This window comes from Ranitomeya imitator, chromosome 5 (genome assembly GCF_032444005.1).
Source record: "Ranitomeya imitator isolate aRanImi1 chromosome 5, aRanImi1.pri, whole genome shotgun sequence".
Lineage (NCBI taxonomy): Eukaryota > Metazoa > Chordata > Amphibia > Anura > Dendrobatidae > Ranitomeya > Ranitomeya imitator.
Window position 1 is genome coordinate 63881862 of NC_091286.1, and position 24583 is coordinate 63906444.

Consider the following 24583-nt stretch of genomic DNA (forward strand, 5'->3'; position numbering starts at 1 on the left):
TGAAAAAGATGAAAAATACATAGTCCGATGCCTGAATGAATCGAGCTGCTTTTAGTAATAATGTTATCACATGACCGCTTTAATAATATTTCTTTGCAATATTCCCTTGCAGGCTCACATATCAGTGGATATATATTTGTGTTTACTGTTGCTGAGAATGATTTTACAGCATTCTTTCGTTGCTAGTTATCTTGGGTCTATATATATATCTGTCTCTGCCAGATGGGTATTGAGCGTTAAGATCGGTGTTCTAAATCTGTGGTTCATTCTTAGATACCTGTTTGCTCTGGCACTTCTAATCTAATCTTGCCACAATCAAATTCCATAGTTGTGAGCAAGATGATACATATATGTGCGGGCTCGGTATCTTCACTGTATATGAGCATCGCTGCTTTCCGTCTGGGCTTCTCGGCAACTTGGTAGCATTCCTTGTTGCTAGGCGCCGGCTACTTCCGGTTTCAGCTTACCGGCGCCCACACAGTGGGCAGTTAGAGTAAGTGACAGCTGTTTTACTAACTATTCTGGCATGCTTACGCCTGTGCAGATCTGACCGCCGGGAATATTACGCTATTACATCCCGCTGGTCAGTCTGTGCGGGGGCTTTCACTGCTTATTGTCTGTGTGTGGTTGCCTAGCATTGGTGACTTCCGGTTATCGGGGCGCCGACGCATGTGCAATCAATCATGCTGAACGCCGCTCAAGTGTCTCTGCTCCACCAGTCTCATATGGTGAAGTATCGCTGTTTACTGTTGCCTAGCACCGGTGATTTCCGGTTGTTAGGGCGCCGACGCCTGCGCAATACATCATGCTGGACGCCGTGTGTGTCTCTGCTCTGCCATTTCCGGATGGATCTTTACAGCTGCGTCTACTTAGACATCATGTTATGAGGTATTTATACATGGGTTCTCAGAGCAAAAGCCATAGCCCTGATGAAGCCACCGTAGTGGCGACACGCGTCGGGTATTTGCTCTCTGTATGCCTGTTTGCCTATTTGGGTTATTGTACCCTTTGGTTGTTTGGGGAAATGATTCATGTGCAGGGTTTTTAGCACTGCATGTAGGTAGTGTGTTCACTCAGGATGCTTTATTTTGGTTACATACCGCTATATTCTAGTTTTGGGGCATGTAGGTATATTATGCTTGTTCTATCTATTTTTTCATGATTGGAAGAATGGGAGCGTGACATAGCTTTATTTCCCTGCCTTATTTGCCAACATATACCTGAGTGATTGTACCCTATTATGTGTGCACTACCCTAGGCTTCTGAGCTTTATTTCCAGCTCTTTCAGAGCACCTATATTGTACTGCATGTCTTTCTAAACACAGTATATGTATATGTGTCTCATCTGTTGAACATGCGTTTACACATTTCTCTACGCTTTGTAGTTTGAGTAATATGCTGTCCATATAGTACTTCTAGGAGGATCTGTTGTTATTTTTGCCTTGTATCTTCTCTTCCCCTTTTACCTGAGTACAGGCATATGCCCTATTTTAGGCATTAGTTTCTATGTGTTTTTTAAATGTTTTTAATGGTCTTCTTTTTCCCGTGTTGTACCTTTAATAAAGCTGTGTATTTGTATTACATCTTGGTGATCCCCATTTTTGTATGGCCTGTGCTTTCTCTTGTTTCTTGCATATCTGTATTCTCAGGTCAGGGTTGGATCCCTTCTTGGATATACTGTGGTGCCCCCATATCTTAGTATTATAGAATTTAGAGTCCTCAGTGGTTGATACCTTTTAATGGCTAAATGAAAAGATGGTAACAAATTGCAAGGTTTTGAGACTATGCAGGCCTCTTCATCAGCCATAGACTAAAAGAAATTCTGGAGAATCACATATTTATGCACAAGATATCACAGAAAAAAAAACATGGATAAGACAGGTGACATGAAGCAGAATTACCATGGGTGATAAACAGTTATGTCCATAAATATTGGACCAGTTTTTAGATAGGGAATGTTTTATTGTCCTCTGATTGGGGTCTGGTTCTTTTGTGATGACCCCATATGGTCTGAAGGGCAAATTTCTTAGTTCCTTAGTTGATGTAAAAAGACATAAATCCATGCGACACATTCATTCCTGCACTAAGACTGTCAAAGGTCATCATCAGTTTATATTCCCATATTCTTCTGTCTCTTTGAGATTTGAAATTACCTTTTAAAGCAAGTAATTTCATGCCCATTATGATTGGGGAGACAAAAATGTATTGCCACAGATAGATCCATTCTTTTTTCTCTTACTGTATGGCGGTGAGAATTCATCCTTGTCCTCAGTTTTTGCCCTGTCTCCCCCACATACAGACCCCCAGTTGAACATTTAGTACAAATAATTAGGTACACCACATTAGAAGTGATTGCAAGGAAAGGTACCTGCAGCTGTTGGAGAGAACAGGGAGCTTTTGACAATGATGCTTCTTAGATTTGGAGGCTGCCTAAAACACAGTATTGGGGGGTCTGGGAAAATGGATTGTAAGGGGCCTTCTTTTTGTAGTAAAGGTTGTAATTTCCGTGCAGCTCCCCTTAGCACCTCCAGATATGGATTGTAGGTAACTACTGGAGACACACGGTTATTTTCTTCTTTAGCTTTGTAATGTAGCAGGTGATTCCTTGATATGCTGGTGGCTCTTGTGATCTGGTTTTCAAATGTTCTTGGATGGTAGCCCTGATTCAAAAAGGTCTTTCTGAGGCAACCAAGGTGTTCATCCCTATCCATTGGTTTTGGAACATATATGATTGTATCTGATGCAGACAATAGAGTTTTTATGTGTTTTGGATGGAAACTGTTCCATTTAAGGTATGTTGGACAGTCGATTGGCTCCTGATATAGAGATGTCTCTATTTAATTGTTCAGCCTTAGTAGGACCACTCCATTCCAGACACAAAGACATCTAATTGTGTCATTATTCTCTCAGATTATAAACCCAACAAAGTGGAGCTGGCCGTGCTTTCCAGAGGACTCTCATTTTGTCCAACTAAGGCCCTGGATAAAACTGAACTCTGCAGTGATATGGAGCATTTTTTCAGGAGACTGCGCTTGAAGGAATATTTCAATGATACAGAAGATTCAGAACCCATCGGGACTGAAGGAAAAGGAAAAATTGAAAACCAAATCACAAGAGCCACCAGAATATCAAGGAATCACCTGCTACATTACAAAGCTAAAGAAGAAAATAACCGGGTGCCTCTGATAGTTACTTACAATCCATGTCTGGAGGTGCTAAGGGGAGCTGCACGGAAATTACAATTTTTTACTACAAAAAGATGCCTGCTTGCAATCCATTTTCCCAATACTGTGTTTTAGGCAGCCCCCAAATCTAAGAAGCATCATTGTCAAAAGCTCCCAGTCCTCTCCAACAGCTGCAGGTACCTTGCCTTGCAATTAGAAAAAATGTAAAAGCTGTCCATTTATAATGAACATGGACAAGATAAAGATCCCCAATTCACATCAGGACTACAAGATACCAGGTACTTTCAGCTGTGTCGCTTCTAATATGGTGTACCTAATTATTTGTACTAAATGTCCAACTGGGGGTCTGTATGTGGGGGAGACAGGGCAAAAACTGAGGACAAGGATGAATTCTCAACGCCATACAATAAGAGAAAAAAGAATGGATATACCTGTGGCAATACATTTTTGTCTCCCCAACCATAACATTATGGACAAAAAAATTTCTTGTTTTAAAAGGTAACTTCAAATCTCAAAGAGACAGAAGAATGTGGGAATATAAGCTAATGACTACATTTGACAGTCTTAGTGCAGGAATGAATGTGTCGCATGGATTTATGTCTTTTTACATCAACTAAGGAACTAAGGAATTTGCCCTTCAGACCATGTGAAGTCATCACAAAAGAACCAGACCCCAATCAGAGGACAATAAAACATTCCCTATCTAAGAACTGGTCCAATATTTATGGACTTAACTGTTTACCACCCATGGTAATTCTGCTTCATGTCACCTGTCTTATCCATGTTTTTTTTCTGAGATGTCTTGTGCATAAATATGTGATTCTCCAGAATTTATTTTAGTCTATACCTGATGAAGAGGTCTGAGTAGTCTCGAAAGCTTGCAATTTGTTACCATCTTTTCAGTTAGCCATTAAAAGGTATCAACCACTGCGGACCCTCAATTCTAAATATTTTTCTATCTACTGTCTAACACGGAACCAAGATATATATCTTTCCTGAACAAAAATGATAAATCTGAAAATGTCATCTTGTCCTCCATAAAACAACCCATAATTCAGCTCAGTCATCGGAAAAAAAAAGTTATAGCTCTCTGAATAAAGCGATGCAAAATGTATTATTTTTTCTATAAAATAGTTTTTATTGAGTAAAATCACAAAAACATAAAAAAGATATAAATGTGGTACCGCTGTAATTGTACAGACCCGAAGAATAAATTTTCCTTATGAATTTTACCACACTCTGAAATACAAAAAACAAAATAGAAAGTGATAAAGAAATGTCATTTGCCCGAAAAAAAGCCCTCACATTACAGTGTCAGCCGAAATATGCAGAAATTATAGCTATCTAAATATGGGAAGCGCAATTTCAGTTTGTGACAACAGCCAAACATAAAACAAAATTAAATCTGGTATCACTGTAATTCAACCAACCTGAAGAATAAAGTTGCCTTTTCATTTATACTGCATGAGGAACTGTGTAAAATTTAAATAAAAAAAATTCTATACCTGCTGTTGATTTGTTCATTCTGCCTCCAAAAGATCGCAATAAGACTCGGCTCACATTTATCCTGCGCTCTATGCTGAGTGCTTATGTACACCAGAGTTTCCGTGTAAATCTCTGAAATATGTGATTAAGAAGGAACCCCCAGCAGAAGATTCCCTATAGTGAGGCAGATGGAGACACTGTGTCTTGCCTGTGATCCAAAGGTGTTTGTCTTTTTAGGGGTGTAAAAAGCACGGTCTGCCACAGTTTTGTGCACTTCTGAAAAAGGAGTTTCATCTGAATCACGTCACTCCAAGATTTAGATGGAAACTCTGATATACACTCTCAGCTCAGAGCGCCGGATGAATGTGATTCTAAACATTATGCAAAATGTTTCCAGTAAAAGCTTCAACTCAATCCACAAAATAATCAAGTCCCCACTCATGTCCGTAATTTGCTAATGGAAATATAGGGGGCTTCCACATTGCTGGAAGTACAAACGCTCTGGAAAAACACTATGGCTCCTTGCCCCCAAAAAGAAATTCAGCAAATTCTGTGCTCCCAAATCCACTACTGTTTGTTTCTGGAAAACACACATGTGGTCAAAATTGTTACTACATCTGCAGATAAGGTACCAAAGGGGTATCATTTCCAAAACGGGGTCACTTAAGAGGGGATTCTGCTCTTCTATCACTTAGGGGCTCTGTAGATGGAGTCCGCAAACCATTCTAGGGTAATCTGCACTCAAGGAGGCAAATAGAACTCCATTCCTTCCGAGTCTTGTTGTGTGGCTAAGCGGTACTGTACAGCCACATATGAGGTATTTCTACATTGAGCAGAAATTGTGGGACAAATTTTTTGCCATTTTTAAGCATTTGCAAGTGTGAAAATTTAAAATCTGGGGCTAAAACGAAATTTTGGTGGTAAAAATTGTAATTTTTTTCCTTCACTGCCCAATGGTATAAAGCTCTGTCACACACCTGTGTTGTCAATATAATCACTGCACCCCTAGATGATTTCAATGAGAGGTGTAGTTTGCAAAATAAATGGGCACTTATATGGGGTTCTGCTTTTCTGGCACCTCAGGGGCTCTGCCAAATGACATGGCACCCTCAAACCAGTCCAGCATAATCTGAACTCCAATATGGTGCTTCTTGCCTTCTGAGCTTTGCACTGTGCCTCAAAAGTAGTTTCGACCGCATATGAGGTATAGGTATAGTCAGAAAAAATTGCACAACAAATTTTGAGATCCATTCTCCTGTTATATTTGTGAAAATGAAAAGAAATGGGGGTTAACACAACATGTTTGTGGGAAAAAAAATGTTTTCATTATGACAGATCAATTTTGTAAAATTTTGTGAAGCACCTGTGGGTTCAAGGTGCTCATCACACATCTAGACATGTTCCCTGAGGAACATAGTTTACAAAATGTGATACTTGTGAGGAGTTTCTACTGTTTAGACACATCAGGGGCTCTTCAAATATGTCATGGCATCCACTAATGATTCCAGCAAATTTTGCATTCAAAAAGTCAAATGGTACTCCTTCCCTTTCGATCCCTGCCATGTGCCCAAGCAATAATTTTCTTCCACATATTGGGTATCGGCGTACTCAGGAGAAATTGCACAACCATTTTTTAGGTCAATTTTTACCTTTTACCCTTGTAACCATAAAAAAATGGGTCTGAATAAAAATTTTGCGGAAAAAGTTAAATGTTCACTTTTTCCTTCCTCATTGCCTCAGTTCACGGTGAAGCACCTGAAGAGTTAATAAACTTCTTGAATGTCCTTTAGCACCTTGAGGGGTGCAGTTTTTAGAATGGTGCCACTTTTGGCTATTTTCTGTCAAATAGATTCCTCAAAGTCACTTCAAATGTGATGTGGTCCCTACAAAAATGGTTTTGTAAATTTTGTTGGAAAAATTAGAAATCTCTGGTCAACGTTTAAAGGGAACCTGTCACCCCCCAGGCATTTGTAACTAAAAGAGCCACCTTGTGCAGCACTAATGCTGCATTTGGACAAGGTGGCTCTTTTAGTTATGCTCCTTGCATACGCTGAAATAAACACTTATAAAATGTGCCCCCTCATACCGTGAAATCACCTCCACACACAAAGCTTACAGAGTCATTGTTAAGTTGTAATTGAAAATAGGGCAGTTAAACAGATACCTATGGTGGGGATATGCATACAAATAAGGGAGTAAGTACCTATAGTTAAATGTTAACCAAGGACACTACATGGCCAAACATTACTTGCCACTCTGATAAACTCACACCTAATGCAAAACAAAAGGACCCATTCCACTTCAGCAGCAGTATACAAATGTATTACACATGAAGCAATACCTGTAGTGTAGGATACAGCACACATCATAAGACCCGACGCAGCTCCTGTGTATAATGTCAATGGTGATACCTGTATTACCTGTATACTATATACAGAGTTCCTGTATAATGGCACTTGTGGTAATATTATTATTTTGTTTTCTTTATTAATGATCAGTATTGTAGTATTCGGTCTCTATGTGGTGGTAAAATTTGGTCTGGTCATGGTTTGGTGGTATTTGTTCCTTGTGTGTGGTATTATTTGGTCACTGAGTGGTGGTAATATGTGGTCGTCATGGTGTGGTGGTATTTGTTCCTTGCATGTGGTATTAATGGTCATTTTAAAAAATGTATGCGATACAAACCCTTAAAGAAAAATAAATAAACATTTATCTAAAAAGAGTATTAGATACTTTAAGAAATGTTTAATAGGTTAGAGTAGAGTAGGGCTCGGCCAAAAGAGTCTACATTAGCTTAAAACATCTTTTGGCCAAAACAAGCTGATGGCTGTGAATGTGATGTGGTGTTTAATGGAAACTATTAATGTGTGATTGGTGAGAACAAGGTGCAGAAGTGGAGTTTTTCCAAGAGTGGGCGATGGGACCGTGGAAGGGATGGAGGGGAAGCTGGGTTGGAACTTGGACGGAGTCTCAAGGGGGCCCGAAGATTTTGCCAGTATGGGGCCCTGAAATTCCTGATGGCAGACATGAAACCCTATATAGCATATTATACACCATTTCCCCCCATCATGTTCTCTCCACTGCATTAAAAAAAATAATCACTCACTTCACTGCAGCATTGCTCCTTTCCTTTTTAGTAAATTAAGGAGTCATAGGGAAAAAGCCGGGCAGGAAGATTAAGATGGGTTCCTGTGACTCTGCTGCTGTTTTCTCTTGTAGGCAGTTGAGCTACAGAATAACAGTATGTCAAATTTTGCTGAATACATATTCTATTCTTTAGCAAACATACATGAAAAAAACAGTTTATTTAAATCCTTTATTAATGAGATTGTATGGAAACTTCCCCAACATTTAAATGTGTGAACAAGCACATTTTAGTAAGTGAGCATTGGACATGTCCAAGGCATGAGTTTCCTAAATGGCACAACAAATTAAACCCAATTCACCTAACTTACACTTATTATTTGTAGGCTGTAGCACACAACAGCAATTAAATGAAGATTGAAGTAAATGGCTTAGAAGGTGTCGGATGAGTATTGATCTATAGTAAAAGTAACAGGTAGATTTCCTGTTCTTTTTCTTGTGCCATTTTCACTACTGAAGATATTGAATGATGCTATGCTTGTAAGGTGTAATCAGTTACTTTTGTTCTTTAAAAAAAACATTGGGGCCTAATAGCACAAACAAATGTATTAGGTCAGTGATTGATAAAGGAACATCCATGAAATATACTTGAAAAAGGATGTAATGGAAACATAAGAAACTACACTATTGAGACAAAAGTTTTAGGATTCAGGTTAAATTCAAGTTTTTTATTTTGTTCCATTTCCTCCAATAAACAAAATCCAGCTCAAAGCCACAGGGTCATTGTTAGGGTCCTAGTCTGGGCAATTGCACAAGGCCCCCAATCCCTTAGGGACCTCCAGCATCTAAAGTAGAAGCTAAACTGCTAAACTATCAGTGTAACTTCTAAGGTGGAGACTGGTTCAGAATCTTTGGTGGCATCACGATCATATGACCTGTCATGTGACCGTGATGTCATCACAGGTCTTGTACTCTGAAGGACTTCAGGACCTTTGGTGACATCATGATAATTTGACTGTGATGTCTCCACAGGTCCGGCACTCCACGGGAGTCAGTAGAACTGAAGAGGTGATGGACTGGTGGTACGTTCTCTTTTGTCTGTGTCTCTGTGTGTCTGTCTGTCTTTGTATCTATCTTTGTGTGTCTCTGCCTGTGTGGTTAATCCTAGAACGTATTGGCTCCTGGTGGTATGTATTAGTAAATCAAAATTGCAGCCAATAAATGGGTGCCTGAAAAAACAAGGACTTAGAAAAGGTTTTCTACTTTTATTTGTATATCAATAAGTTCCATTTTTTAGAATGCATACTGTCAGTAAAAGCTCCTTAACCCCTTTCTGACATTAGATGTATTATCCCATCGAGGTGGGGTGGACCCGTATGCCCACCGACAGGATAGTAGGTCATAGTGATCGGCCGCCCTCACGGGGGGAGCGCGGCCGATCGTGGCCGGGTGTCAGCTGACTATCACAGCTGACATCCGGCACTATGTGCCGGGAGCAGTCACGGACCGCCCTGTCACATTAAAACCTTCCTCTAGTGGTAGGGTTGTGACCGACCCATTTTAGGTTTGAAATGCATACAAATTCTACATACATTTGTTTATTGCATCAAGACTTTTTGACTTTTTCAGGAACTTATTGTTAAACAAATTACAATAAAATAAAACTATTTTACTAAATTGCAAAATGCTCTTGTTAAAATTATAACATTTGTGTTGTTGGGGTCAATTTCGAGCCAGGTCTAATATAAGAGTAAAAAAACAATAATGAGTCCCAAAACTGAATTCATAAACACAAACAAAACTCATAAACAAAACTCATAAACAAAACTCATAAACAAGACAATAGCCCACAGCCAGCTCTACCTCCAACAACTTGAGTTAGGGACATGTCCAGGCATGGATGGCCAAATCAGCTTAGAGTTGGTACTTTGCAGAGTATACATCTCCAGTTTACACATGCAATGAGGAGAAGATTTGATGTAAGCCAAATTCTGGATTATATCTTAGATGATAATGAATCAGAGGACACACAGAAGCAAACTGATACAGATGAACAGGTTTCTGAGGAGGAAGATGATGTCGAGTATAAACCGGAAGACACAGACAGTTCTGATCAGTCTGATGAGGAGGTCACTGGTGCTGAAGCTGCTCCCGCTGAAAGATTCAAATCCAAAAGTGGCAAGATCAGTTGGAGCTCAGTACCTCCAGATGTACATGGCAGGGCAGATGCTGCAAATGTCATAAAAATGACCCCTGGGATCACAAGGTTTGCTGTGACAAGAGTAAGTGACATCAAGACATGTTTTGATCTGTTTATGCCATTGTCAATAAAAGAAGTCATTATTGCTATGACAAACCTTGAAGGAAAAAAAGTCCACGGCAACATGTGGAATGACCCTCATGATGATGTCCTGGATGCCTACATTGGTGTTCTTCTCCTTGCTGGAGTGTACAAATCCTGCAATGAGGCCATTGATAGTCTCTGGGACGCATCAACAGGCAGGAATATTTTCCGGGCAACAATGTCACTTCAACAGTTTCAAATAATATCAAGAGTCCTCAGATTTGACAACAGAGACACCAGAACAAAATCTGACAAACCTGCTCCCATCAGGGATGTTTGGGAGAAATGGGTGCAGCTCCTTCAACTGATGTTCTACCCAGGGCCAGAGGTGACAGTAGACGAACGTTTTCTCCCTTTCTGCGGAAAATGCCCCTTCCGGCAATACATGCCAAGTAAGCCAGGTAAATACGGCATAAAAATCTGGGCAGCCTGTGATGCAAAAACTAGCTATGCAAGGAATCTACAGATTTACACAGGCAAGTCTGCAAGCGGCATCCCTGAAAAAAACAAGGAAAACGTGTAGTCCTTGATATGACTACTGGACTGCAGGGTCACAACATTACTTGTGACAATTGTTTTACCAGCTATGACCTTGGACAAGAACTTCTCAGGAGGAAAATCACCATGGTGGGCACAGTGAAAAAAAACAAACCTGAGCTGCCCGCTGAATTGTTGCAGATGAAGGACAGGGCTCCACTTTCCTCAAAGTTTGTTTTTACAGACACCACCACTGCTGTTTCATACTGCCCCAAAAAGCGATGGAATGTGGTACTGATGTCCACACTTCACAAAGATGAAGCTGTGTCATCAGGAAGTGACAAAAAGCCCAGAATTATCCTGGACCATAACAAAAACAAAGGAGGAGTGAACAACCTGGACAAGCTGACTGCCACCTACACTTGCCAGCGAATGACTAGGAGATGGCCAATGGTTGTATTTTACAACATCCTTGATGTGTCAGCATGCAATTCATTTGTGTTGTGGACCCACATTCACCAAGGATGGAATTCAAAGAAAAAAAACAAGCGGAGGATGTTTCTTGAGGAACTAGGGAGATCCCTTGTCAAGGCACACATTGACCAAAGTGAACGAGTGCCCCGTGACTTGGTCCGCTGCAGACTTGGTCCGACAACTCCAGAGCTCAACAAGAGCTTCGTCCACACCCACAGCAACACAAAGAGCATCATCACCAGCATCCTCCTCAACCAGGCCTGCCTCAACATCAACCACAACAGCCACAACCCCAGTGAGACCACCTGATTCTAAAAGAAAGAGGTGTCAGGTCTGCCCTAGCAATAAGGACAGAATGACAAACACATAGTGCTTCGCCTGCAAAAAATACCTCTGCAAAGAACACACAAAAAGTGTCACTTTTTGCCACACATGCATCTAAATACTAATGCATCTAAAAACTAGTACTTGATTTCTGTTGATTTGATTTGCTTGATTGATTGTTGTTTGTTTGTTTGACCTAGAAAAGCTACTTTTTATTATTATTGCTATTAATGTTAATATAATTTTCATCTTTTATTTGTATTAAAGTTCTATAAAAAAAATCTGTTTTTTTGCCTTTTTCATAAAGTAGTTAGATATGGGTCAAAATTGACCCGTAACACCATAGATGTTACTAGAGTTAATAATATAAAATATATATATGTATATTTTTTTTACATTTAAGAAATGTGTTCTAAAACCCTTCAGTAATAGTCAGGTAATACAACAAACTTTTTTAAGTTTATATTATTCTCTTGAGGTTCATTTGACTATATTTTTATATTGAAAATGAAGGGTATGCTCTCAAATGAAAGGCCCAGGGGGCCACAACAAAAATATAAAAATCAATCCTTCCATGGATGAGAAACCCTATCAAGGTAACTAAGAGGTAAGAATCAAATTGGATCATAAATAACTGTTTTTAGTGTATCCTAGTGGTGATTTAAGACACGGGTCAAAACCGACCCGTTAACATAAGAAAGAGTAACAGAAAGCTAACACTAGAGGAAGGTTAACCCCCGGCACAATGCGATCAAACAATATCGCAGTGTTTCGGCGATATAGGGAAGCATCGCGCAGGGAGGGGGCTCCCTGTGTGCTTATCTGAGACCCTTGGAGCAACGCAATGTGACCGCTGTTATGATCAGGTAATTCAGTACCACAATGGACATAGAAGTCAGAGCACATACAGTGACCTGACAATAATCAAAAAACATAGAACGAGCTCTGAGACGTGGGAACTCTGCTGACCGCAATCCCTAATCCTCTCCAACCACACTAGAGGCAGCCGTGGATTGCGCCTAACGCTCCCTATGCAACTCGGCACAGCCTGAGAAACTAGCTAGCCTGAAGATAGAAAATAAGCCTACCTTGCCTCAGAGAAATACCCCAAAGGAAAAGGCAGCCCCCCACATATAATGACTGTGAGTTAAGATGAAAAGACAAACGTAGAGATGAAATAGATTTAGCAAAGTGAGGCCCGACTTTCTGAACAGAGCGAGGATAGGAAAGGTAACTTTGCGGTCAACACAAAACCCTACAAACAACCACGCTAAGGGGGCAAAAAGACCCTCCGTACCGACTAACGGCACGGAGGTACACCCTCTGCGTCCCAGAGCTTCCGGCAAGCAAGAAAAAGAAATAAACAAGCTGGACAGAAAAAACAGCAAACAAAAAATAACACAAGAGCAACTTAGCTATGCAGAGCAGCAGGCCACAGGAACGATTCAGGAGGAAGCAAGTCCAATACTAGAACATTGACTGGAGGCCAGGATCAAAGCACTAGGTGGAGTTAAATAGAGCAGCACCTAACGACTTCACCACATCACCTGAGGAAGGAAACTCAGAAGCCGCAGTACCACTTTCCTCCACCAACGGAAGCTCATAGAGAGAATCAGCCGAAGTACCACTTGTGACCACAGGAGGGAGCTCTGCCACAGAATTCACAACAGATCGCGTTGCTCCGAGGGTCTCTTACCTCCTCCTCCCTACAGGCCCGGATCCAACATGGCCACGGGGCTGCATCCGGGTCCTGCAGCGAGGTGGCATACCAGCGCCTGCTCAGAGTAGGCGCCGGGAAGCCTCCAGGAGTGCATGTCAGATCGCTGATCTGACACAGTGCACAGCAAAGTGTCAGATCAGCGTTCTTACACTCTAACATGATGCCCCCCCCCGGGGCAATGATATAGTGTAAAAAAAAAAATTCAGACGTGTAGAAAAATTCTTTTTAAAATTCCTAAAATATATATATATATTGTTCCCATAAATACATTTCTTTATCTAAATAAAAAAACAATAAAAGTACACATATTTAGTATCGCCGCGTCCGTAACGACCCAACCTATAAGACTGTCCCACTAGTTAACCCCTTCAATAAACACCGTAAAAAAAGAGGCAAAAAACAACGCTTTATTATCATACCGCTGAACAAAAAGTGGAATAACACGCGATCAAAAAGACGGATATAAATAACCATGGTAATGCTGAAAACGTCAGCTTGTCCCGCAAAAAACAAGCTGCCATACAGCTTCATCAGCGAAAAATAAAAAAGTTATAGTCCTCAGAATAAAGCGATGCAAAAATAATTATTTTTTCTATAAAATAGTTTTTATCATATAAAAGCGCCAAAACATAAAAAAATAGATATAAATGAGGTATCGCTGTAATCATACTGACCCGAAGAATAAAACTGCTTTATCCATTTTACCAAACGCCGAACGGTATAAACCCCCCCCCCCCCCCCAAAAAAAAAAAGAAATTTATGAATAGCTGGTTTTTGGTCATTCTGCCTCACAAAAATCAGAATAAAAAGTGATCAAAAAATGTCACGTGCCTGAAAATGTTACCAATGAAAACGTCAACTCGTCCCACAAAAAGCCAGACTTCACATGACTCTGTGGACCAAAATATGGAAAAATTATAGCTCTCAAAATGTGGTAATGCAAAAAATATTTTTTGCAATAAAATTCGTCTTTTAGTGTGTACCAGCTGACAATCATAAAAATCCGCTAGAAAACCCGCTATAAATAATAAATCAAACCCCCCTTCATCACCCCTTAGTTAGGGAAAAATTTAAAAATTTAAAAAATGTATTTACATTTTCCCATTAGGGTTAGGGATAGGGATAGGGTTTGGGCTAGGGTTAGGGCTAAGGTTAGGGTTAGGGTTAGTGTTAGGGTTAGGGCTAGGGTTAGGGCTAGGGTTTTGGCTACGGTTAGGGTTAGGGCTAGGGTTTGGGTTAGGGCTAGGGTTAGGGCTAGGGTTATGGCTAGGGTTAGGGTTGGGGCTAGGGTGAGGGCTACAGTTAGGGTTGGGGCTAAAGTTAGGGTTAGGGTTTGGGCTAAAGTTAGGGTTAAGGTTGGGGCCAAAGTTACGGTTAGGGTTTGGATTACATTTACGGTTGGGAATAGGGTTGGGATTAGGATTAGGGGTGTGGTTAGTGTTACGGTTGGGATTAGGGTTAGGGGTGTGTTTGGATTAGGGTTTCAGTTAAAATTGGGCGGTTTCCACTGTTTAGGCACATCAGGGGCTCTCCAAACGCGACATGGCGTCCGATCTCAATTCCAGCCAAGTCTGCATTGAAAAAGTAAAACAGTGCTCCTTCCCTTCCGAGCTCTCCTGTGCACTCAAACAGGGCTTTACCCCAATATATGGGGTATCAGCATACTCATGACACATTGGCCAACAACTTTTGGGGTCCAATTTCTCCTGTTATCCTTGGGGAAAATACAAACCTGGGGGCTAAAATATAATTTTTGTGGAAAAAAAAAGACTTTTTATTTTCACGGCTCTACGTTATAAACTGTAGTGAAACACATGGGGGTTCAAAGTTTTCACAACACATCTAGATAAGTTCCTTAAGGGGTCTATTTTCCAAAATGGTGTCATTTGTGGGGGGTTTCAATGTTTAGGCACATCAGTGGCTCTCCAAACGCAACATGGCGTCCCATCTCAATTCCAGTCAATTTTGCATTGAAAAGTCAAACGTCGTTCCTTCCCTTCTGATCTCTCCCATGCTACCAAACAGTGGTTTACCCCACATATTGGGTATCAGCGTACTCAGGACAAAATGTACAACAACTTTTGGGGTCCAATTTCTTCTCTTACACTTGGGAAAATAAAAAATTTGCGGCAAAAAAATCATTTTTGTGAAAAAATATTATTTTTTATTTTTACGGCTCTGCATTATAAACTTCTGTGAATCACTTAATGGGTCAAAGTGCTCACCACACATCTAGATAAGTTCCTTAGGGGTCTACTTTTCAAAATAGTGTCACTTGTGGGGGGGTTTCAATGTTTAGGCACATCAGGGGCTCTCCAAATGAAACATGGCGTCCCATCTCAATTCCAGTCAATTTTGCATTGAAAAGTCAAATGGCGCTCCTTTGCTTCCGAGCTCTGCCATGCGCCCAAACAGTGGTTTACCCCCACATATGGGGTATCACATATGGGGTCCATTGTCTCCTGTCACCCTTGGTAAAATAAAACAAATTGGGGCTGAAATACATTTTTTGTGAAAAAAAATTAAATGTTCATTTTTATTTAAACATTCCAAAAATTCCTGTGAAACACCTGAAGGGTTAATAAACTTCTTGAATGTGGTTTTGAGCACCTTGAGGGGTACAGTTTTTAGAATGGTCTCACACTTGGTTATTTTCTATCATATAGACCCCTCAAAATGACTTCAAATGAGATGTGGTCCCTAAAAAAAAAATGGTGTTGTAAAAATGAGAAATTGCTGGTCAACTTTTAACCCTTATAACTCCCTAACAAAAACAAATTTTGGTTCCAAAATGTTGCTGATGTAAAGTAGACATGTGGGAAATGTTACTTATTAAGTTTTTTTTGTGACATATCTCTGTAATTTAATTGCACAAAAATTCAAATTTGGAAAATTGCAAAATTTTCTAAATTTTCGCCAAATTTCCATTTTTTTCACAAATAAACGCAGGTAATATCAAATAATTTTTACCACTGTCATGAAGTACAATATGTCACGAGAAAACAGTGTCAGAATTACCAGGATCTGTTGAAGCGTTCCAGAGTTATAACCTCATAAATGGACAGTGGTCAGAATTGTAAAAATTGGCCCGGTCATTAACGTGCAATCCACCCTTGGGGGTAAAGGGGTTAAGAATGTTTCGATTATGGTGGTATATATGGCCATAAATAAATAGCTAAGCCAAAATCTATTCACAAAAAATAAAGCATAAACTCTTATGCCAGCAGGACTCAATAGTGAAATAGAGTTTTTTGCTTATATGAATTGAATTTGGGACTAGTGGGCAGGGCAGGTAAAATGTAACAGACATCTTTGGTTTACTGCTTCTCTAGGACTGACTGGTCTCACATTCACCCACCCATATAGTTATTAACAGGAGCCAATACAGTAATAATGCCCCTTCTGTGCTCTGTATAGTGATAGTACCTTCCTATTGTGCCCCTCAGAAAACAGGTCCCCCTCTGTGCCCCTTTGTATTTCCTCATAGTAATAATGCTCCACTGTGCTTCTTTTCAGCACCCTATAGAAATACCCCACTGTGCCTCTTCATAGTAATAGTGCTTCCATGTGCCTCTTGTCAGCTATAAAACACCAAATAATAAATTTCCCAATGTGCTGTCTTATAATTCATCTGTGCCCCCTTTAATAATACTCCACCTTGACCTCTTATAACAATGACCCAGTACCTTCTTTTAATAATAAACCTCACCTGTGCTTTCTTATAACAATAATTATAATGCCTCCTCTTCTTCCCCTACAGTGATAATTCCTCCTTATAATAATACCCTCCTTAATAATAACAACCCCATAGTAAAAGCTCTATCACAACACAAAAGTGCAGTCACAGGGCATACCTCCCAGCTTTTTAAGAAATGGAGAAGGATATGTATTGCAGTATTTACACAGTAAAGTCACCCCTACTGAAGCCCCTTAGTGTTCTCAATGACTATAAAACCCTTTCATGGCCCATATAGAGTATGATGCCGAACACAGTAGGATGCTCACATACGGAAGGATCCCCATACAGTATGATTGCCCCATAATCTTCACACAAAGTAAGATGGCCCACAGCACAGTATGATTGTTATCACAGTCCCCCATAGAGTATGGTATTCACCACAGCTAATGATAAAGAGAATGCTGTGCACCACAGCCATCCATACAGTATAATGTCTACCACTTCCCCAATATACAGTATGATGTCCACCACAGCCCCCTATATACAATATGTTGTCCACCACAGTCCCTGTGCAGTATGATGGCCACCTCAGCTTCCCATCCAGTATGATGAGTCCCACATGGTATAATGGCCCATATAGACTTCCACATAGAGTGATGGCTTCCACAGCCCCCAATACAGCATGATAGTCCAACACAGCCACCCTACATAGTATTATGGTCATCCACAGCCACTCCACACATCATTATGATGGTTCCCCTCTCAGCCAACTCCCACAATCTGATGGACCACCATACGGTATGATGGTTCCCCCAAAGCCACCCCTCAAAGTATGATGGTCCTCCACAGCCTAATTAGTTGTATATAACATAGCTGATACCTGGAAGGAATTTATATTCTGTGAAACATGTAATTCCCCTTAAAATGTTTATTTAATATATTAGTTAGCCTTATGGACCTATGATGTTGTGGTCCAGAAATGTGGAAATAGATTAATTCAACCAAAAACACCAGGCAATGCTGAGAACCCTGTGAATCCCTTATCTAGTCTAAACTAGTACTACCTAGCCACAGAGGTTGCTACCTTATAAATAAACAAGACGTGGTGTCACCGCTCAGATGGTGGCTCTCCCTAGATAGCCTTAGGAGACCCTGTTGTAATAAAATATCCCTTATAGATAGGGATAATGGTAACAATAGTACAACACTTATCAAGTATATTACTGAGAGCCCACAGTTTGAAAAGCAATCATAGGTATAAAGATAACAACTTATCTTTCATTGCTTGTGCCTCGAAACGTTTCCAAATATTTCCAGGCTCATCTAGACGCTTGTTGTTATTAAAGGTAGGCAATGAAGGCCACAGGCTCATTCTGGAGATAAGTGCCTGTGACCTTCATTGTCTACTCTTAATGGCTACAAGCAAGGTTTCTACTTGGTGTATTTTAAATAAATATATTAAATAAACATTTACTTTTTAAGGGAATTACATCTTCCTTCACAGCCTCCCATACTGTATGATGGTCCTTCCCTCACAGTGCCATATACAGTATGATGGTCTCGCCACACAGTTCGTTGGTCCCCAAGAGCCCCAATATAGTATTAAGGTCCCCCAAAGCCCCATATATAATATGATGATCCCCTCCCAACCATGCCACACAGTATAATGGTCGTCCCACCATCACTCCACACAGTATAGTAATCCCACCCTTACACGGCCACCCCACGCAGTATGATGGTCCTCCACAGCCTCCTATATGGCATGATAGTCCCCCTCAGCCTCAATACAGTATGATGGTTCCCCCCCCCCCAGAGTGCCATATTTGAGATGATGGTCCCCTCACAGCCCTCTAAACAGTATTATTGTTCCCCCAAAGCCACCCATATAGTATGATGGTGTTAGGGTTGGTGGAATACACCGAATATATTTATTAGGTAAGATTGGGGCGTTTGCCACCCGGGATCCACCGTGCAGGAAAGAACCTGCTGCTAAGTGAATGGCGGCATTATATGGCAGTACAATGTGATTACACACACGGGTTAACTTCACCCTGTGTGAAGGAAGCAATCCCTGTTAAGTTACAGGGTCGCGGTACCACACAGAGAGCGCAAGCAAGGAACCACAGAACTCTATCCCAGGACACAGGATTGGAGTTAGTGTAGACCTCTTGCGATCAACACCACATTTGGGTATCCGAGGAAACTATTAGGCACAGAAGTGCATGCTGTGCCACACTAGCGGACGCCACTAACCACCCAGACTTGGGTAAGGTAAGCGCACTAATAGCGCACGGCGCTGCACTGGTGGTCACAGCAGTAGACGCTGCTTCGTGTGTTAAAGCTGTGAGTTCAGCCGGGCGCTAGATTGCAACCATACACCTTATGCGAACAGTCATACACAAGGGATGGGTTTTTTAAGGAACGACTTGCACTGATCAACACACACATGATAACAATAGTATACTAGCTCATGGCCGTGCGGTCATGCCAAGCTTATATAGCGGCAGCACGTTCAGGACCCTTCAAAGAAAGACCAATGGATTTGTAGCAGTACCTGAGCATGTGACCCTAGATCTTCATTGAGAGATCTTGCCCTGGGCATGCTCAGTGTGTGCAAAGCAGGATTTAGTCTTGGCACCTGCAGGACCTTCCTGAGCATGTGACCCTAGATCTCCACTGAGAGAACTTGCCCTGGGCATACTCAGTGTGTGCAAAGCAGGACTTAGACCCAGAAAAGCCTGCTCGCTGCAGATCAGTGCAGGGTACAATAGCTGAGCCTGGAGAGGCAGTAGTAACCCTTTGCACAGTACCAGTCTCAGTGAGATGCTGGGAGCGACGTCTCTTCTGAGCAGGCTCCATTGCGGCCGATGCAGAATGGGAGACCGCAGCAGACACAGATCGAGATTCCCCCTGTGCAGCAGAGGAAACTCGACTCCTAACAGATGGTCCCCCACAACGCCCCCAAAAATAAAAAAAACCCTTATACTCACCTAAGCCAGTCTCCACTGCATCTCCTCTTTTATCCTACCTCGCAGTGGATGCATGCGGCGCAATGATGTAAAGTCATCATGTCACCCGACATGCCCTGCATGGTGCCGGCTCTAGCTGGCAGAAAAGCATCTTCTGGCCTGCTGGAGTAAATGAAGGAGCATGGCCAGAGAAAGTGACTGAGCATGGAGCATGGAGTTAGTGGCTTTCTGATACACCACAACTCTTAAAAGTATTGTCAGCCTGGAGATGCTGATACAGTTAACACTGTAGCAGACAATGCGGCACACAGTTTGGATGTGCTTGCCAGATCTGCATGGTTTTCACCTCTAAACTTCTTGGAGGCTAAAAGAGAAAAATCTCTAAGTGAGCTTAACACAGTCAGAATATAAAATTCACCAGCCCCAAATGTCCGGATGCCAAGCTCTACTATTAATCCAAAGCAAACAATTTCTGCACTAGTGAAAGTGAGCAATATTTACGTTTTGCGGTCTATTTGATAAGGCCCAGGCACTGTGATATGACTGATGAAGCCCCTGTAGTGAAGTTTTTATAGCCGTACATCAAATTACTTTTTTTCCTCACTTATTTTTGATTTTTAATTGGTTGACATGAAACAAAATAAACCACATTAGGCGGGGAGGTTAAACATGAAAGAAAGGAAAAAAGGACAACTTGACACACACACTGCTATAGAGATGACTCATTTAAAATACTCAGCACTTTAAGTGTCTTGTTTTCTCTTATATTAATGAAGATTAATAGATTCTGACAACCTGCTCATTTCTAATGTCTATATGCTGCTGGGGCAGCAGTTGTTAATTGTTTCTCTAATTTCCTGACAACCAAAGAGTCTGGAGCTATAGCCTTCAGAGTTACATTTTAGCACCAGGGGAACATTTTCAAGCCATCACGGAACATAGAACGTGAAGTCACAAAGCGTATAGTGTTAAGCCTCAAAAAAACAAAACATTTACAGCTCTTCACACAGGAAGGGTTTTGGCTGTTAAATGCCATATTGTTTCAAATCCGGGAGGATTAGGTGTCATTCCTAAATTATTTCACCACATATGATTATTACTAGGTCGTTTAATGATAATAATTTAAGGCCAAGGAACAGAGTGAGTTTACATTTTTGAAGTTTTATTAGTCCATCTCCTTTTTTTTAAAGAGGTTGTCCACTACATTTTACAATGCCCTCACTCATTTAAACCTTGTAAAAAAGTATTTTTGTAAATATCTCTTGTTGCCATCCATGGCTGTGAGCGGCGCTATCACTGACCACTCACTCGGAATCACATGGCTGCGGCCGCAGCCACTGCTGACATCCAGTGATGTCACGTCAAGTAACGGATCTCCTGCATTCTCCTGGGGTGCACCCGGGGGAAGGCATCCGGAACTTGATGTGACATCAGTGGATGTCAGAGGTGGCTGCAACTGGGGTCACGTGATGCCGAGTAAGCGGTCAACGATAGCATCGCTCACAGGCACGGATGGCAACAAGAGGTATTTACAAAAATACTTCTTTACAAGGTGTAAATCGGTAGGGGCATTATACAATGTAGTGGATAACCTCTTTGTGGAATCAATTAAATACGATATTAAGTCAAGAAACGAGATGGGTGCCTTAAGTCTGGTGGCACATGTCCTCGTACTTCCTGCATTATTTGACAACTAGCTATTGAACCCGTTCTACGCCCGGGTGGCGAGCATTTATATTGGTATATGGTCTCCATCCTGGTATGTGCTGCTCCATCCTGCGTCCCCATCCTGTCATGTGCTGCACCCATCCTGCGTCCCCATCCTGACATGTGCTGCACCCATCCTGCGTCCCCATCCTGTCATGTGCTGCACCCATCCTGCGTCCCCATCCTGTCATGTGCTGCACCCATCCTGCGTCCCCATCCTGTCATGTGCTGCACCCATCCTGCGTCCCCATCCTGGCATGTGCTGCACCCATCCTGCGCCCCATCCTGTCATGTGCTGCACCCATCCTGCGTCCCCATCCTGGTATGTGCTGCACCCATCCTGCGTCCCCATCCTGTCATGTGCTGCACCCATCCTGCGTCCCCATCCTGTCATGTGCTGCACCCATCCTGCGTCCCCATCCTGTCATGTGCCGCACCCATCCTGCGCCCCCATCCTGTCATGTGCTGCACCCATCCTGCGTCCCCATCCTGGTATGTGCTGCACCCATCCTGTGTCCCCATCCTGCGTCCCCATCCTGTCATGTGCTGCACCCATCCTGCGTCCCCATCCTGGTATGTGCTGTCCCCATCCTGTCATGTGCTGCACCCATCCTGCGTCCCCATCCTGGTATGTGCTGCACCCATCCTGCGTCCCCATCCTGCGTCCCCATCCTGTCATGTGCTGCACCCATCCTGCGTCCCCATCCTGGTATGTGCTGCACTTATCCTGCGTCCCCATCCTGGTATGTGCTGCACCCATCCTGCGTCCCCATCCTGTCATGTGCTGCACCCATCCTGCGTCCCCATCCGGTCATGTGCTGCACCCATCCGGGGGCCTCAGCAGGCGGGGACACCGGCGCGCTGTGGGGGTCAGGTGCCGGTATCGCCACCAGCTCAGGCCCCCCAGCACTTACTATATTCACCTGTCCTCCGTTCCACCGCTGGGCGCCGCCATCTTCCCGGTCTCCTGGCTGTGACTGGTCAGTCAGAGGGCGGCGCCGGCACGCATTAAGCGCGTCATCGCGCCCTCTGAACTGAAGGTCACAGGCCAAAGACCAGGAAGATGGCGGCGCTCAGCGGTGGAACGGGACAGGTGAATATGGCCGATACTCACCCTCCTGGCGGTCCCTGCTTCTCTGTTGGAGATCGCGGTGTGCGTTCAGTGTGAACGCATACCGCGATCTCCCGGGAGCGTCACTCTGTGAGGCCCAGACTGCGCCGGCGCTTGCGCCTGCGCAGTCTATAAAGGCTTCGGACAGAGTGACGCTCCCAGCGTTATATTATAGATTTTGCTTATAATTGGGTAATAGGAGGCAGCAGGAATTGGACAGCAGTAATCAGAGAACATCCCCACTATTGCAACCATGTACGTCTTACACTTCTAGTAGCAGCTCTTCTTCCTAAATGATTGAAGGATCAGATATATTAAAATCCAAAAGCACTATCCTTATTCCCTGCATAGTACGGACACTACCATACATGTTAGCATAGTTGCCAAGTCTTCTACATTTTCTGGGCCTCCTTGACCAAGAAGCGGAAGGAATTGGCATTTTGAGATGCACAGGATATGTTCTCAGAATGGGGCTTTCCTGTTGGAGCAAGATACTGATTGCTAGCAGGGCTTAAAGGAAATGTATCAGCAGGTTTTTGCTGCGTAACCTAAAAGCACCATGATGTAGATCAAGACACTCTGATTACATAGATGAATCACATATAGGGATGAGCGAATGGCTTTGGATAGCTCATTATCCGAATAGCTATAGCACTTGCCAAATAGCTGCATCGGGAACCCGGATACCTGAAGCTCTCCCAATAATTAGGTGTTTGGTGCCGCAGCTGCATGTGTCACATGGATTTATGTCTTTTTAGAATCAGTTAAGGAATTTCCTCCTCAGACCATGTGGGGGCATCATAACATAGAACCAGACCCCAATCAGAAGACAATAAAACATTCACACTCCTTATCTATGTACTGTTCCAATATTTATGGACATAACTGTTTATCACTCACATAATGGTAGTTGTGCTTCACGTCACCTTTCTTATCTATTGCATTATTTCTGTGCTGTGTTGTGTATAAATATGTGATTCTTCAGAATTTCTTTTAGTCTTTGCCTGATGAAGAGACCTGTGTAGTCTGGAAAGCTTGCAATTTGTTACCATCTTTTCAGTTAGCTATTAAAAGGTATCAACCACTGAGGACTCTCAATTCTAAATATTTTTCGCAGCTGTGTGGCAGTCCAACACATGCATGCTATTCGCGCATCCTTAATCATATACTGAACTGTGTTTTAAGGTACCGTCACACTAAGCGACGCTGCAGCGATACCGACAACGATGTCGATCGCTGCAGCGTCGCTGTTTGGTCGCTGGAGAGCTGTCACACAGACAGCTCTCCAGCGACCAACGATGCCGGTAACCAGGGTAAACATCGGGTTACTAAGCGCAGGGCCGCGCTTAGTAACCCGATGTTTACCCTGGTTACCAGCGTAAAAGTAAAAAAAACAAACACTACATACTTACCTTCCGCTGTCTGTCCCTGGCGCTGTACTTTCCTGCACTGACTGTGAGCACAGCGGCCGGAAAGCAGAGCGGTGACGTCACCGCTCTGCTTTCTGGCTGGCCGGCGCTCACAGCCAGTGCAGAGAAGCAGAGCGCCGGGGACAGACAGCGGAAGGTAAGTATGTAGTGTTTGTTTTTTTTTACTTTTACGCTGGTAACCAGGGTAAACATCGGGTTACTAAGCGCGGCCCTGCGCTTAGTAACCCGATGTTTACCCTGGTTACCAGTGAAGACATCGCTGAATCGGCATCACACACGCCGATTCAGCGATGTCTGCAGGGAGTCCAGCGACGAAATAAAGTTCTGGACTTTCTGCAGCGACCAACGACATCACAGCAGGATCCTGATCGCTGCTGCGTGTCAAACTGAACGATATCGCTAGCCAGGACACTGCAACGTCACGGATCGCTAGCGATATCGTTCAGTGTGACGGTACCTTTACTGTTCAAAGACAATCAGTGTTTTATCAGCAGGAGGTTATCACTACAGGACAATCTGCCTCATGCCTCCCGGTCCAAAATGGCCCTCCATCAATGAATAGCAGATTTCTGTCAATATACATTGTACACAGAG

The 24583-nt window shown here is 42.5% G+C and overlaps 1 pseudogene; it reads left to right on the forward strand.

The window, feature by feature from the left end:
• Positions 1 to 3414: 3414 nt before the first annotated feature.
• Positions 3415 to 11358, forward strand: LOC138637670 (piggyBac transposable element-derived protein 4-like; annotated as a pseudogene).
• Positions 11359 to 24583: the final 13225 nt, after the last annotated feature.